Source organism: Bos grunniens, chromosome X, assembly GCF_055505025.1.
Source record: "Bos grunniens cultivar Pamir isolate PY7600 chromosome X, Bosgru_T2T1.0, whole genome shotgun sequence".
Classification (NCBI taxonomy): Eukaryota; Metazoa; Chordata; class Mammalia; order Artiodactyla; family Bovidae; genus Bos; species Bos grunniens.
In genome coordinates this window covers 108,531,495-108,547,335 of record NC_141194.1, presented here as the reverse complement: position 1 = coordinate 108,547,335, position 15,841 = coordinate 108,531,495, and the positions used below count along the sequence as shown (strand labels likewise).

At 41.3% G+C, this 15,841-nt stretch overlaps 1 long non-coding RNA gene across 2 annotated transcripts; it reads right to left on the bottom strand.

Moving 5' to 3' along the window:
- Positions 1-9,019: 9,019 nt before the first annotated feature.
- Positions 9,020-12,863, bottom strand: LOC147341125 (uncharacterized). 2 transcript variants are annotated; one of them, XR_015158251.1, is made up of 3 exons: positions 12,204-12,368; positions 11,811-12,022; positions 9,020-9,208 (listed from the first exon to the last, which is right to left on the bottom strand). It is a non-coding gene; the product is annotated as an uncharacterized LOC147341125 (long non-coding RNA). The 2 variants fall into 2 exon arrangements; XR_015158250.1 differs by lacking the exon at positions 9,020-9,208 and having other exon boundaries at positions 11,604-12,022; positions 12,204-12,863.
- Positions 12,864-15,841: the final 2,978 nt, after the last annotated feature.

The window sequence follows — 15,841 nt, the reverse complement described above, 5'->3', positions numbered from 1 at the left end:
AGCCTGGAGACAAGGATTGAGAAGATGCAAGAAAGGTTTAACAAGGACCTAGAAGAAATAAAAAAGAGTCAATATATAATGAATAATGCAATAAGTGAAATTAAAAACACTCTGGAGGCAACAAATAGTAGAATAACAGAGGCAGAAGACAGGATTAGTGAATTAGAAGATAGAATGGTAGAAATAAATGAATCAGAGAGGATAAAAGAAAAACGAATTAAAAGAAATGAGGACAATCTCAGAGACCTCCAGGACAATATTAAACGCTAGAACATTCGAATCATAGGGGTTCCAGAAGAAGAAGACAAAAAGAAAGACCATGAGAAAATACTTGAGGAGATAATAGTGGAAAACTTCCCTAAAATGGGGAAGGAAATAATCACCCAAGTCCAAGAAACCCAGAGAGTCCCAAACAGGATAAACCCAAGGCGAAACACCCCAAGACACATATTAATGAAATTAACAAAGATCAAACACAAAGAACAAATATTAAAAGCAGCAAGGGAAAAACAACAAATAACACACAAGGGAATTCCCATAAGGATAACAGCTGATCTTTCAATAGAAACTCTTCAAGCCAGGAGGGAATGGCAAGACATACTTAAAATGATGAAAGAAAATAACCTACAGCCCAGATTATTGTACCCAGCAAGGATCTCATTCAAGTATGAAGGAGAAATCAAAAGCTTTTCAGACAAGCAAAAGCTGAGAGAATTCTGCACCACCAAACCAGCTCTCCAACAAATACTAAAGGATATTCTCTAGACAGGAAACACAAAAACGGTGTATAAACTCGAACCCAAAACAATAAAGTAAATGGCAACGGGAACATACTTATCAGTAATTACCTTAAATGTAAATGGGTTGAATGCCCCAACCAAAAGACAAAGACTGGCTGAATGGATACAAAAACGAGACCCCTACATATGTTGTCTACAAGAGACCCACCTTAAAACAGGGGACACATACAGACTGAAAGTGAAGGGCTGGAAAAAGATTTTCCATGCAAATAGGGACCAAAAGAAAGCAGGAGTAGCAATACTCATATCAGATAAAATAGACTTTAAAACAAAGGCTGTGAAAAGAGACAAAGAAGGTCACTACATAATGATCAAAGGATCAATCCAAGAAGAAGATATAACAATTATAAATATATATGCACCCAACACGGGAGCACCACAGTACGTAAGACAAATGCTAACAAGTATGAAAGGAGAAATTAACAATAACACAATAATAGTGGGAGACTTTAATACCCCACTTACAACTATGGATAGATCAACTAAACAGAAAATTAACAAGGAAACACAAACTTTAAACGATACAATAGACCAGTTAGACCTAATTGATATCTATAGATCATTTCATCCCAAAACAATGAATTTCACCTTTTTCTCAAGCGCACATGGAACCTTCTCCAGGATAGATCACATCCTGGGCCATAAAGCTAGCCTTGGTAAATTCAAAAAAATAGAAATCATTCCAAGCATTTTTTCTGACCACAATGCAGTAAGATTAGATCTCAATTACAGGAGAAAAACTATTAAAAATTCCAACATATGGAGGCTGAACAACACGCTGCTGAATAACCAACAAATCACAGAAGAAATCAAAAAAGAAATCAAAATTTGCATAGAAACGAATGAAAATGAAAACACAACAACCCAAAACCTGTGGGACACGGTAAAAGCAGTCCTAAGGGGAAAGTTCATAGCAATACAGGCACACCTCAAGAAACAAGAAAAAAGTCAAATAAATAACCTAACTCTACACCTAAAGCAACTAGAAAAGGAAGAAATGAAGAACCCCAGGGTTAGTAGAAGGAAAGAAATCTTAAAAATTAGAGCAGAAATAAATGCAAAAGAAACAAAAGAGACCATAGCAAAAATCAACAAAACCAAAAGCTGGTTCTTTGAAAGGATAAATAAAATTGACAAACCATTAGCCAGACTCATCAAGAAACAAAGGGAGAAAAATCAAATCAACAAAATTAGAAACGAAAATGGAGAGATCACAACAGACAACACAGAAATACAAAGGATCATAAGAGACTACTATCAACAATTATATGCCAATAAAATGGACAACGTGGAAGAAATGGACAAATTCTTAGAAAAGTACAACTTTCCAAAACTGGACCAGGAAGAAATAGAAAATCTTAACAGACCCATCACAAGCATGGAAATTGAAACTGTAATCAAAAATCTTCCAGCAAACAAAAGCCCCGGTCCAGACGGCTTCACAGCTGAATTCTACCAAAAATTTAGAGAAGAGCTAACACCTATCCTGCTCAAACTCTTCCAGAAAATTGCAGAGGAAGGTAAACTTCCAAACTCATTCTATGAGGCCACCATCACCCTAATACCAAAACCTGACAAAGATGCCACAAAAAAAGAAAACTACAGGCCAATATCACTGATGAACATAGATGCAAAAATCCTTAACAAAATTCTAGCAATCAGAATCCAACAACACATTAAAAAGATCATACACCATGATCAAGTGGGCTTTATCCCAGGGATGCAAGGATTCTTCAATATCCGCAAATCAATCAATGTAATACACCACATTAACAAATTGAAAAATAAAAACCATATGATTATCTCAATAGATGCAGAGAAAGCCTTTGACAAAATTCAACATCCATTTATGATAAAAACTCTCCAGAAAGCAGGAATAGAAGGAACATACCTCAACATAATAAAAGCTATATATGACAAACCCACTGCAAACATTATCCTCAATGGTGAAAAATTGAAAGCATTTCCTCTAAAGTCAGGAACAAGACAAGGGTGCCCACTTTCACCATTACTATTCAACATAGTTTTGGAAGTTTTGGCCACAGCAATCAGAGCAGAAAAAGAAATAAAAGGAATCCAAATTGGAAAAGAAGAAGTAAAACTCTCACTATTTGCAGATGACATGATCCTCTACATAGAAAACCCTAAACAGTCCACCAGAAAATTACTAGAAATAATCAATGACTACAGTAAAGTTGCAGGATATAAAATCAACACACAGAAATCCCTGGCATTCCTATACACTAATAATGAGAAAACAGAAAGAGAAATTAAGGAAACAATTCCATTCACCATTGCAATGGAAAGAATAAAATACTTAGGAATATATCTACCTAAAGAAACTAAAGACCTATATATAGAAAACTATAAAACACTGGTGAAAGAAATCAAAGAGGACACTAATAGATGGAGAAATATACCATGTTCATGGATTGGAAGAATCAATATAGTGAAAATGAGTATACTACCCAAAGCAATTTATAGATTCAACGCAATCCCTATCAAGCTACCAACAGTATTCTTCACAGAGCTAGAACAAATAATTTCACAATTTGTATGGAAATACAAAAAACCTCGAATAGCCAAAGCGATCTTGAGAAAGAAGAATGGAACTGGAGGAATCAACCTACCTGACTTCAGGCTCTACTACAAAGCCACAGTTATCAAGACAGTATGGTACTGGCACAAAGACAGAAATATTGATCAATGGAATAAAATAGAAAGCCCAGAGATAAATCCACGCACATATGGACACCTTATCTTCGACAAAGGAGGCAAGAATATACAATGGATTAAAGACAATCTCTTTAACAAGTGGTGCTGGGAAATCTGGTCAACCACTTGTAAAAGAATGAAACTGGACCACTTTCTAACACCATACACAAAAATAAACTCAAAATGGATTAAAGATCTAAACGGAAGACCAGAAACTATAAAACTCCTAGAGGAGAACATAGGCAAAACACTCTCCGACATACATCACAGCAGGATCCTCTATGACCCACCTCCCAGAATATTGGAAATAAAAGCAAAAATAAACAAATGGGACCTAATTAACCTTAAAAGCTTCTGCACATCAAAGGAAACTATTAGCAAGGTGAAAAGACAGCCTTCAGAATGGGAGAAAATAATAGCAAATGAAGCAACCGACAAACAACTAATCTCAAAAATATACAAGCAACTCCTACAGCTCAACTCCAGAAAAATAAACGACCCAATCAAAAAATGGGCCAAAGAACTAAATAGACATTTCTCCAAAAAAGACATACAGATGGCTAACAAACACATGAAAAGATGCTCAACATCACTCATTATCAGAGAAATGCAAATCAAAACCAATATGAGGTACCATTTCACACCAGTCAGAATGGCTGCGATCCAAAAGTCTACAAATAATAAATGCTGGAGAGGGTGTGGAGAAAAGGGAACCCTCTTACACTGTTGGTGGGAATGCAAACTAGTACAGCCACTATGGAGAACAGTGTGGAGATTCCTTAAAAAACTGGAAATAGAACTGCCTTATGATCCAGCAACCCCACTGCTGGGCATACACACTGAGGAAACCAGAAGGGAAAGAGACACGTGTACCCCAATGTTCATCGCAGCACTGTTTATAATAGCCAAGACATGGAAGCAACCTAGATGTCCATCAGCAGATGAATGGATGAGAAAGTAGTGGTACATATACACAATGGAGTATTACTCAGCCATTAAAAAGAATACATTTGAATCAGTTCTAATGAGGTGGATGAAACTGGAGCCTATTATACAGAGTGAAGTAAGCCAGAAGGAAAAACATAAATACAGTATACTAACGCACATATATGGAATTTAGAAAGATGGTAACAATAACCCGGTGTACGAGACAGCAAAAGAGACACTGATGTATAGAACAGTCTTATGGACTCTGTGGGAGAGGGAGAGGGTGGGAAGATTTGGGAGAATGGCAATGAAACATGTAAAATATCATGTAGGAAACGAGTTGCCAGTCCAGGTTCGATGCATGATGCTGGATGCTTGGGGCTGGTGCACTGGGACGGCCCAGAGGGATGGTATGGGGAGGGAGGAGGGAGGAGGGTTCGGGATGGGGAACACATGTATACCTGTGGCGGATTCATTTTGATATTTGGCAAAACTAATACAATTATGTAAAGTTTAAAAATAAAATAAAATTGGAAGAATAAAAAAAAAAAAAAAAGGCAGAGGAATCAGAGATCAAATTGCCAACATCTGCCAGAACAAGGAAAAAGCAAGAGAGTTCCATAAAAATATCTATTTCTGCTTTATTGACTATGCCAACGCCTTTGACAGTGTGGATCACAGTAAACTGTGGAATATTCTGAAAGACATGGGAATACCAAACCACCTGACGTGCCTCTTGAGAATCTTCTATGCAGGTCAGGAAGCAACAGTTAGAACTGGACATGGAACAACAGACTGGTTCCAAGTAGGAAACAGAGTACATCAAGGCTGTATATTGTCACTCTGCTTATGTAATTTATATGCAGAGTGCATGATAAGAAACGCTGGGTTGGAGGAAGCACAAGCTGGAATCAAGATTGCTGGGAGAAATATCAATAAGCTCAGATATGCAGATGACACCACCGTTATGGCAGAAAGTGAAGAAGAACTAAAGAGCCTCTTGATGAAAGTGAAAGAAGAGAGTAAAAAGTTGGCTTAAAGCTCAACATTCAGAAAGCGAAGGTCATGGCAACTGGTCACACCACTTCATGGGAAGTAGAAGGGGAAAGAGTGGAAACAGTGGCTGAGTTTATTTTTCGTGATCCAAAATCACTGCAGATGGTGACTGCAGCCATGAAATTAAAGGAAGCTTACTCCTTGGAAGTAGTGTTATGACTAACCTAGACAGCATATTAAAAAGCAGAGCGTCTGTGGGAGAGGGTGGGGTGATTTGGGAGAATGGCATTGAAAAATGTATAATATCATATATGAAACGAATCACCAGTACAGGTTCGATACATGATACAGGAAGCTTGGGGCTGGTGCATGGGGATGACCCAGAGGGATTGTACGGGGAGGGAGGTGGGAGGGGTGTACAGGATGGGGAACTCATGTACACCTGTGACAGGTTCATATTGATGTATGGCAAAACCAATACCAAAGGTAAAGTAATTAACCTCCCATTAAAATAAATAAATTTATATTAAAAATAAAAAATAAAAAGCAGAAACATTACTTTGGCAACAAAGGTCTGTCTAGTCAAGGCTATGGTTTTTCCAGTGGTCAGCTATGGATTGAGAATTGGACTATAAAAAAGCTGAGCACCAAAGAATTGATGCTTTTGAAGTGTGGTGTTGGAGAAGACTCTTGAGAGTCCCTTGGACTGCAAGGAGAGCCAACCAATCTATCCTAAAGGATATCAGTCCTGAGTGATCACTGGAAAGACTGATGTTGAAACTGAAACTCCAATATTTTGGCCACCTGATGCGAAGAGCTGACTCATTGGTAAAGACCCTGATGCTGGGAAATATTGAAGGCAGGAGGAGAAGGGGACGACAGAGGAAGAGATGTTTAGATGGTATCGCCAACTCAATGGACATGGGTTTGGGTGGACTCCGCAGGTTGGTGACGGACAGGGAGGCATGATGTGCTGCAGTTCATGGTGTCCCAAAGAATCAGACACGACTGACAAACTGAACTGACTTCCTCTCAGTCTTTCAGTGGAGACCAGTCCTTCTGTCTTCCTATTTTTCTCTGCCTCTCTGAATTTAAGTGCATCAATTATGTATTATGGTCTTCAAGGGGTGATCTTCAGGGGGAGCAGGACTGTACAGTCTGTACCATAGTCAGTGGGTGGTGAGTGTGGGGTTGGGCTGAATCTGATGGACGATAAGTCACATCTTTCCTTAGGGTGTGGCAGCACGTATGGCTGGGAAGTTCAGTGGTACCAGGTCTGAAGCCAGATGTGAGGCAGAGACTTCCTTTTCCTCAGTGGCTTTCACTGTCCTATTGGGGGCAGGGTCGGATCCCAAGTTTCTGGAGCAGAAGCCCTAAATGTCAGGCCAGATCTGGCTGTGTTCCCTCAAGTATGTACGCTCCCTTCTCCCAGCACTGCAACCCTTGCCACAGAGGGACAAGAGGAGCATGTTCAGGTTAGAAAAATAACAAAAGCAGCAAATCTCAAGGCTGGCTGCTTACAGAGATCCAGGCTAGCTCCAAAGTGCCATCTGTGCCATCACCATCAGTAGCGTCTCCTGCCCTGCTTAAACATAGCTTCTGGTCTGAGACCACTTGGTCCCTCACAGCTGATCAATTCCCGCAGGTTCTGCTATCCCTGCCCTGTTGAAGAGGGGTGCAATTCGGCAGGTGAGACCCTCATGGGCTCTGGGCACATACTGGGTCATCTGCTGTGGCAGTCTGGCCTCCATCAGAGATCAGGACTTCTCCTGATATGCTGCCTATGTACGTGCCCTCCATGAGCATGACCCCGGCTCTTCCACCTGCAGGCTGCACTGGTCCAGATGCACTTCTATTTCACACATGCCAGCTGTCTGCCTGATGATGACAGCCCCTGCTCCAGTGCAGATCGGCCACAAAGAGTAAGCAGGGCGTGTGTAAGTGTGGGCAGTTGTCGGGAAAACAGGCATCCACAAATGCGGTCTCAATCTGTCTTCTTCACTGTGGCTTGGGAGCAAGCCCCTGAGCACATCCTCCTGGAGGGGGGAGTCCGGGGTTCCCACAGACCTCCTGTTACTCCACATAGCCCTGCAACCATATAAGGGTGTATCTCTTCCCTGTGTCAGACCCCAGGATTTGTGTGTCCAATATATGGCTCGAACCACTCACACCCAGGGCATATCTCCAACCGTGTCATCTCCCTTATATTCTGAGTCCTCTCCCATGGGCACACGTCAGGACTTGAATCATCCTTTGCCTTTCATACACTTTTCGCTGTGTATCTTTCTTTGAGAGTAAGTTTGGGAATCTTACTGCATTTTCCAATTAGTGTTTTGAGCTAATTTTTCTACACGTTGATGGATTCTTTTTATTTTTTTTTCATTTGAGTATATTTGATTTACCATGTTGTGTTTCAGGTGTCCAGCAAAGTGATTAACCTTTACATATACATGTATTTGGGCTTCCTACTTGGCTCAGTTGTTAAAGAATCACCCTGCAATGAAGGAGATTCGGGTTCAATCCCTGGGTTGGGAAGATATGCTCAGAGTGACATGACGAGCCTCTACAGTATTCTTGCCTGGAGAATCTCATCGACAGAGGAGCCTAGCAGGCTACAGCCCATAGGGTCACAAAGAGTAGGGCACATCTGAATCAACTGAGCTTGCACAGGCACACATACACATATCTATTCCTTTACAAATTATTTTTCCATTTATGTTGTTACAGAATTTCTGGCAGAGTTGCCTGTGGTTTTGAGGTAGGTCCTTGTGGTTATTTATTTTAGATATAGTGGTGTCTATATATATATATGATAATCCCCATCTCCCAATTCATGCCCCCGCCCCAACTTGAGATTTGGTAACCCTCAGCTTGCCTTCTATGTAAATGTGTTTTTGATGTTCTTTGAATGGAGGCAGTTTAATCGTTTGAAGTCGTCCTACTTTTCTATTTTTGTTTTGGTTGCCTATGCTTTTGGTGTCACATACATAAAATCACTTCTAAGACCATTGTTTATAACTTCTCCAGGATGTTTTCTTCTAGTTGATTTATAGTTTCAAATCTTGCATTTAATCTTTAATCAACTCTGAGTTTAGTTTTTTATGTGGTATAAGATAAGGGTCCTATTTCAATCTTTTGCATTCATATTTCTAGTTGCCCACGGCAGTTAATTGAAGAGATGGTGAAGTGAAACTTAATCATGATCATCTCAAGGCAGAAATGAGTGACAAGCCTGTAGGAAAGGCACTGGAGTGAGGGACTTGGCCAGGAGCATGTACAGTTCGGGGATTCCCACTTGATTCCCCCCTGATATATGGATGTGATCTTGGGCAGATGCGTTCTGACCCTAGGCACATAGACTTGCTCTTGACCTCTGCCCATCAAGAGAAGCCTCTGGGCCAGCAGTATTGTGCACTCATCATGAGTCCATGGGAACTGCTTTGGCTTTTGCATTTGGTGCCTTGCAAATGGGAGGTCTTAATAAAAAGACATAGAGTTCCTCTTGACTACTGATAAAATAAGCTTCTCATTTAGGTTCCTTTGACTTCTGATCCACTCTCTACTTTATTGTTTTTACTATATTTTCAAACAGATTCTTGGACTTACTTGGCAGAAGTGAGTGATTCTCTCCCTTACAGTCTTAGATAATCCAATTTCTGATAATATTTTATATCACCACACTGTTGATTTCTACTCCTTTTTCATCTCTGGCATGCATTTCCGATAAGACAAGTACTCAAAAATCTATTCTACAAACTGCAGGTAATGAACTGCAAGTGATTAGAGAACGTGAAAATATTAATACACAAGAGAATGATTAAGAACATTTCCTTAGGAGGTGACCATTAGGCTGGCCTCAAATGGTTGCTAGTTTCTGAGTCACAGAATATAGGATGGACACAGGCATAAAGAAAGTAGCAGGTCTTAGGGAAATCATTGTATCAGTCAGTAGAGGTTGTTATGGCCACAGCTAGTGGGGTCAGTTGGAATTTTTTCACAGCGAACATGTATAAGTGGAAGTATAAAGAGTTTCTACTACTCTTTTTGAGTGCTAATGAGCAAACACCCCACCCTCATACAACACAGCATTTGCAATAGGACTTGTCATGTTTGAATCAAATATACTGTCCTTTTCCAGGAGAGCTACAGGAGTCTGACATTGATTTATTGTTGTTGATCTAAATGGATATACCCTTTCTCAACTCATGACTTAGTGTTTATGTTTTTCTCTTTTAACCCTAAGAGTCTTTGGATGCTTTTGAACTCTATGCATCCTCAATTCTTTCTGTAAGGTGGCAGTATATCCATGGATACTAAAATATATACCAGCGCTACTTTAGGGAAACAAGGCCCTCTAACCTCCACTTTTGGTACACCTCAGAAATTTCCTGATAGCTCAGCTGGGAAAGATTCTGGCTTCAAAGCTGTAGACATCAGTTCAATTCCTGGGTAGGGAAGCTCTGCTGGAGAAAGGATAAGCTACCCACCCTAGCATTCTTTGGCTTCCCTGGTGGCTCAGCTGTTACAGAATCTGCCTTCATTGTGGGATACCTGGGCTTGTTCCCTGGTTTGGGAGATCCCCTGGAGTAAGGAAAGGCTACCCACTCCAGTATTCTGGCCTGAAGAATTCCATGGACTGTATAGTCCATGGGGTCACCAACCATCGAACACGACTGAGCAACTTTCACTTTCAGGTCCTCAAGCCTAATAATCTGTTACCTTCCCCTAACAGCAAGTATTTCGGTCAGTCCTACAACAGGGCATTAAAGTGTGGTAATGTTAAATGGTGATAATATATACAGATCTGGAATCACAGCAACTACCGATAAGGTCTCTCTGTCCGTATCAGCCTGGTAGCTGCTTACCTGATTAATTTTCACTGGCAGGGTTGATAATTCTCCCACTTCCTTTGAAAGGAAAACAAACCTAGGGTCTTCTTCACTCTTAATGATTTTAAATCACATTCAGTGACTGACTTTGAATCATCAACTGTGTCTCTTAGGAGTTAAAATGTCAAAAACCTTTAACTAGGGAGCTGCAGTCCAGATAAAAGATACCTTAGCATTGACTTAAAATCTGAACTCAACTCTTTTGATGCTGATGGTGAAACACTGTTTTAGTTGTTTCTAAAATGCTTTCTGAAAACACACGGGATTCCTCTGGTAGAGACTCTGCCTTATATATCTCCATATTTGATTGACTACTCCTTGAAACTATTCAAACACTTCAAAACTAAAGTTAACACCAAATATTCGAAACTCTTCTTTTTAAACCATGAAAACTTGTAGAACTTGGACTAACAAAAGTGTTTATTGGGGAAGAATGTTTTACGACTGTAGTTATTTAGAAATACTAGGGGATGGTGATAAATATAAGACCAGCTTTTACACAGTCTTATATTAATACTTTTATCAAAAGTCTCTGTCCTGACTTCTCTGGCTGTTCTGTGGTTATGACTCCATGTTTTCACTAGAAGGGGAACCGGTTGAATCCCTGGTCAGGGAACTAAGATCCCACAAACTGCATGGTGCCCCCCACACAAAAACATTATCTGTGTGTTGTGATCCTGTTAGTCATCTGCACCAGGATTGGGCGACCTCCACTGCCTTGCCCTTGGGAACACACTGCTCCCACACATCTTAGGATAAGAGTGGCCTAATTGATATTTGGTCTCATCCCTCCAAACATTATTTTAATCTTTGGGAGTGCTAATTATGGGTTTTAGTTGTATCAGCATTTTGTTCCTCCTGAGCACCTTTAGCTGACAGCATAGGTGAGTGATGCAACGAAGTCTGTTATGACGTAAGTGGCCAGGAGGTGATTTCTGCCTGCCTCACTCAGGGGAAGTATGACATTCACCATCCCCATGTGAAGCCCTCTTCCCATCTGGGTTCTGGCAATCTAGACCCTAATGTCACTCCACACCCCAATCAATGGCAGTAACACCGCACCACTACTCCTTGCCACTGAGATCAATTGTTAAGCAGGGATATTCACATTCAGTGCAGACTCCTGACCAAGTTGAGACCTCTGCTCTCTGGCTAACTGGGGACCTGAGGGTCTGTTCCTTCAGCTCTTGGGACCCCATATCCCTCCCCACTCAGGTGCCCACCTCTTTGCTTCCTTCCCTACCTGCCCATCAGAAAATTCACACACACACAAATATCATCTTTTCACCATTTGATGTATATTTTAGTCACAGCCATCAGTTTACTATGTTAGTGTGAGAGTCAGTCGTTTCCTGGTTGGCCATTTCTAAGAAAGCAGACCTCTGGAGATAAAATTCTAAACTGCCTGACCTTTTCTATTCAGTTCCTGGCTGGCCAGCTTATACTTCTCCAGATTCTCTCCTTCTGGGGTGGCTGAGCTTACCTTCTCTTTTGATTCTGCCTCCTTCTTTGACTCTGCCTCATATTTTGGTACCCTTTTCGGCTTTGATTCAGTTTCTTACGTGCACAGGAACAGAAAAAACAGTTTGGTTTTCTTGTTTTCTTCACCTTCTTCGACTGAGTGGCATATGATCGGATTTTCTTTCTCAAGGTTCCTTTTAGAGGTCTTCTGACCCTCATGGTCATATTCCGTGCCTTGAAAGACAAGAGAAGGGTATTAGTTTTGAGGAAAGGGTATAACATTTGAGTTGCAAAGGAGATTTCATGAAAAGGCAGGTGGGCTAATGAGGGTTTTTGTGTCAAGCAAGGGCAGTGTAGAGGTCTTGGGCAGCAATGTCAATGGAGAACGTGGGGAGCATAGACGGAATTATCTTACCTTCACACTGCCTCTGTATCTGTGTGGACAAAGGGTGTTCTTTCATCCTTTCACCCTTGAAACACACCGCATTGGAACTCTTCTTGGATGCCGTGGCTTCCTGGTTACCTTAAGATGATAGCATGACATGGCCTAACCCAGAATCTCTGCCTCTGACCTCCCTATATATACCTTCTCAGGACAATGAGGAGCCACACCCTTCAATGTGATTGGTCAGCTAGACACTCCCCCAGCCAATGGTGGCTTTGGGGTCTTAGACATCACAATGTACCACTGTGCCCATCAACATGGGTTAGTGGGTGTTGAGGGAGGCCATGATACAGCTTTCTCACCCCTGACACCTCTGTGTGTCTGATTCTGGGGAGTGGTGATTCAGGGGTATGCTGTTTCTTCTCATGACCCTCAGACTTTCCTTCAGTGCCCTTAATTCTTTGACTTATATGTCCCCCTTCAACACTCCTGCCTCCTCCATCCCTGTATGAACCTCTACCAAACACTCTTCACTCCAAATCCATTCCTCAGAGTTGTCTCTTCATTTCATCCTTCGACCACACTCTTCCTAGTGGGGATTCTTGAGGGGTTTAAGGAACTTAAGAGCAAGCACTTAACATGGAAAAAGGTAATTAAGAACAGATTGGGAGAGGAGCTAAGATGGCGGAGGAGTAGGACGGGGAGAACACTTTCTCCCCCACAAATTCATCAAAAGAACAGTTAAATGCCGAGAAAATTCCACAAAACAACTTCTGAACGCTGGCAGAGGACATCAGGCACCCAGAAAAGCAACCCAAGTCTTTGAAATAATGTAGGAAAAAATATAAAAGACAAAAAAAAGGGAAAAAAGAGGGAGGGATGGAGTTCTATCCTGGGAAGGGAGTCTTAAAAAGAGAGAAGTTTCCAAACCCCAGGAAACCTTCTCACTGCCGAATCTGTGCCGAGCCTTGAAAGCACAGAGGGCAACATAACAGGGAGGAAAAATAAATAAACAATTAAAACCCGCACATTGCCAGCCCTATGGTAACTCCCCCATTGGAGAAGCAGCGCAGATGCCTGCATCCGCCATTAGCAAGCAGGGGCTGGGCAGGGGGGCGTGGCGCGGGCTGCATCGCAAGAATCTGGACTGAATACCCCGAGCACTATCTAAGTGAAATAATTTGGGCTAGCAAACCAGACTGTGGGATATCTACCACGCGAAAAGCCAGCCCTAACCTAAGACACCGCCAGGCCCGTGCATGGAACAAAGAACTGAACAGAGATAGCCGGCGGCAGACCATCCCCCTCCGGTGATAGGCAGCCAGAGCCGGAAGGGGACAATCACAGCCCCAGAGAGACATTATCTATAAAGCTGCAAGCAGGCTTCTTTGCTAACTAAAACTTCTTGGGGGTCTGAACAGTCAACATCTGCCTGAGAAGGTGTGCCGGTGCACACCTAGATAACCGAGTGGTGGGGAGGCGATAAGTAGCAGCAATCGCACGGGCCAAACACCTCATCACCTGAGCTGCTCGGATCTGGGAAGGGCACAAAACGCAGGCCCAACTGAGAGATGCGCCTCTGAGGACTACCCAAGTGCCTGAACCTGAGAGGCTTGGACCTGGGAAGTACAGGCAGCCCAGGGCCGGCCACGGATGGTTCCCGGCGGAGCAACCTAGAGCCTGATCAGCGTGGGCAGGGAAGCTACACTCGCTGTGAACGAGGGGCAGACCCAGTGTGGCTGAGGCACTGCGAGCACACGCTAGTGTTACTTGTTTGCAGCATCCCTCCCTACCTCCCCTCAGTGAGACTGAACAAGTGAGCCCCCCCCCCAAAAAAAAGTGTCCTCCACCGTACCCTTTGTGTCAGGGCAGAAACCAGACACTGAAGAGACCAGCAAACAGAAGAAGCTATAACAGAGGGAACCGCCTTCGAAACTACAGGCAATAGATTAAAACCCTGTGGTTACTACCAATTACATAGGAAGGGGCCTATAGAACTTGAGAAATATAAGTAGGACCAAGGAACTAGCCAAAAATGAACTGAACCCACAATACTCATGACAAAACTGGAGAAAGTCCTAGATATATTTTTACTATTTGTACGATCATTCTTTCTTTCTTTTTTTTTTAATATTTTTTTAAAATTTTTTTTAAAAAAATTTAAATCCTCTATTATTCCTTTAATTTCAACTTTTATAACCGATTACTTTGCAAAAAAAAAAAAAGAAGACCCTATTTTTTTTAAAAGCAAACTTCATATATATATATATTTTTATAATTTTTGACTTTTTTTTTTCCTTCTTTTCTTTAACATTATATTTTTGAAATTCCAAATTCTACTCTAGATTTTTAATTTTAGCTTTTTGGTATTTGTTATCAATTTTGTACCTATAGTTTTTTTTTTTTTTTTAATAATTTCTGTGACCCTTTTTTATTTTTTCTTTTGCTTTTTCTCTGTTTCTTTCTCTTCTTCTTTTAAATAACATTGTATATCTGAAATTCCAAACTCTACTCTAGATTTTTAACTTTTGCTTTTTGGTATTAGTTATCAATTTTGTACCTATATTTTCTTTATAATTTTTGCGACCTTGTTTATTTTTGTTTGTTCATTTGTTCTCTCCTTTTCCTTCTTCTTTTCTTTAACATCATATTTTTGAAATTCCAAACTCTACTCTAGATTTTAAATTTTTATTTTTATGTATTTGTTACCAATTTTGTACCTTTAAGAACCCAATCTTCAGTACCCATTTTTCACTAGGGAGCGAGATTACTGGCTTAACTGCTCTCTCTCCCTTTGGACTCTCCTTTTTCTCCACCAGGTCGCCTGTGTCTCCTCCCTAACCCTTCTCTACTCTAACCAACTATGTGAATTTCTGTGTTCCAGACGGTGGAGAACACTTAGGGAACTGATTACTGGCTGGATCTGTCTCCCTCCTTTTCATTCCCCCCATTTATCCTCCTGGCCACCTCTGTCACCTTCCTCCTTCTTCTCTTCTCTGTATAACTCTGTGAACAACTCTGAGCGGTCCAGTTGTGGAGTGCACATAAGGAAGAGATTACTGAATAGCCCACTCTCTCCTCTATTGACTCCACCTCATGGCATTCGGGTTACCTCTAACTCCCTCCTCACTCTTCTCTTCTCCATATAACGCTGTAAACCTCTCTGGGTGAAACAAGTTTCAGGGCAAGACATACCAAGCAAATTCTCCAGCAGCATGGAACACAGCACTGAGCTCCAAGATACAGGCAGCCAAAGTCCCCCAAAACCATAGACATCCCATAACTCATTACTGGACATTTCATTGCACTTCACAGAGAAGAAATACAGCTCCATCCACCAGAACACCGACACAAGCTTCCCTAAACAAGAAACCTTGACAAGCCACCTGTACAAACCCACACACAGTGAGGAAACGCCACAATAAAGAGAACTCCACAAACTGCCAGAACACAGAAAGGACACCCCAAACTCAGCAATTTAAACAAGATGAAGAGACAGAGGAATACCCAGCAGATAAAGGAACAGGATAAATGCCCACCAAACCAAACAAAAGAGGAAGAGATAGGGAATCTACCTGATAAAGAATTCCGAATAATGATAGTGATATTGATCCAAAATCTTGAAAACAAAATGAAATCACAGATAAATAGCCTGGAGACAAAGATTG